Raw genomic sequence first — 1,926 nt, 5'->3', positions numbered from 1 at the left:
TTTATTATTAAAGTGCAAATTCCCAGAACTGGGGGTTCCTTGCACTACTTTAAACCTAATTAACAGAAAATAAATACATAATCTATTTAAACTTAAAAAAAAAAACCGTCAACAATGTGGGCCCTACGTTGAGCTCCTTGGATATTGTCAGCTCTTTCAATGATACCCACATCAGGTTCAGACAGGTCATCGATTCAAGATTTTCTTAATCCTGTAGAGGTATTCTGTTTGTTATTGCACAATTATGAAGGACTTGCACAAGCAATTATTATGTTCTTAGTATTATTCAACTTTATTCTGACCGGTATTGATAACACTGCAAACCTCCTTTTAAGCAGTCCTATGGCACGTTCTATAAGATTGCGAGTTCTGATGTGCGCAACATTATAATGTCTTTGTTTTTGTTTATGTGTATTGGGAGCAAGAAATGGTGTCATTATATAAAGACGGCATGGATAACCACCGTCTCTCAACAAAAAACCTCTGTACATACCCGACTCTAGGCTCTGTGCTAGTCTTGAAGAAGAAAATATTCTGGAGTCATGAGCACTGCCTGGCCAATTTACAATTACATTAGTGAACCTCAAAGAAGCATCGCAATACAACCATGACATTTATTGAAAAAAAAAATTTCTGCACCTGTACAATTCTGCATTAGGACCTCCTGGACTCTTTATAGGTATATATGTGTACCATCCACACAGCCTATCAAACCAGGCATTCCAGCTATTTGTTATAACTCCATCATCATTTTGTTCTCATCCTGTGGAGTTGGGAATTTGATCAATTCTTGTGCAAGGGTGGCAACAGCAGTGCAAACATCCCTAAGGCACCTCGACACACCACTCTGGGCCATATCTGAACAATCTCCCAGTGTCTACTGGAAATTTCCAGTTGCCATGTACCTTAAGGTTACCAAAAAATTATTGCATGGAGAAATTCGTTGTCCTGATAAAGAAATAAAAGAAAAACTCAACTGTAATATACTGCATCATTATTACTGTCATAAACCAAACTTTTCATAACTAAAGTAGTAAGTATCTGTCTAAACACAACAGGAAGGAAAATTGTTCTTGCTGGAAAAAGGAAATTAGTTTCTTAAATTCCTAAAAGATATAAGGAGTAATATGATAAAGACTGAAAAAAAAATATTGTCCAGGAAAACTCACTGATTATTATATTAGTAGTAGTAGTATTACTAACTAGACTGTCACCCCGATTAGATAGCAAGTAACTACTATATACCCAAGGGTACCAATTGGGAAAGCAGCTCAGGAAAAAGTGAGGATAGAATATGTATAAAAAGGAAAAAAATAATATATAAAATCAACAATGTATAGATACTAAAAGTGCTGTGATTACTTGCATAGATGAGACAGGAAGAATGCTGAAAATACGAGACCTATTTAGAGGGAAGTTTAAAAGGCAGTAGAAGGGCGAAATTTGAAAAGGCAGCTGAAATAGATAGCATAAATGAGGAAATGCTGAAATTCTGAAGGGAAATTGTAAAAAGACTGGATGAACCTAATCTGCAATTTAGCATGAAGGCAAAGTAAGGTAACCTAACCTAAGGATTCTGTGGGGGAGGGTTAGTGACCAGTAACTGGTGCCTGATTCACTACCTGCATCAGCTGCTGGTGCAGATAAGTTTTTCTAGGCACTTATTTTTTTTTTTTCCTTTTCCATCTTACTGGAGTCCATTTTGACCTTGAGCTTCCTTATTCTTATGCTTATCAAGTTTTCTGGTGCTAAACGTCAAACAGTTTTCAGAGTTTGGCTTTTGACCAAAATTTCATATTGAACATACACTATAAATGATGAAATGAAATTGAAATTTTAATGTTTTCCCTGTTAAAAAAACGAAGGAAAAGCTGAATAATTAGTGTTTCTATGTTCAATACATACCTACATAATATATACACAAGT

At 35.4% G+C, this 1,926-nt stretch overlaps 1 pseudogene; it reads right to left on the bottom strand.

Moving 5' to 3' along the window:
• Window positions 1–242: 242 nt before the first annotated feature.
• LOC135200697 (putative nuclease HARBI1) lies at window positions 243–1,701 on the bottom strand (annotated as a pseudogene).
• Window positions 1,702–1,926: the final 225 nt, after the last annotated feature.

The sequence above is a fragment of the Macrobrachium nipponense genome, chromosome 27 (assembly GCF_015104395.2).
Source record: "Macrobrachium nipponense isolate FS-2020 chromosome 27, ASM1510439v2, whole genome shotgun sequence".
NCBI classification, from domain to species: domain Eukaryota; kingdom Metazoa; phylum Arthropoda; class Malacostraca; order Decapoda; family Palaemonidae; genus Macrobrachium; species Macrobrachium nipponense.
Note: the sequence above shows the minus strand (reverse complement) of the source record. Positions and strands in the feature narration are given on the sequence as shown.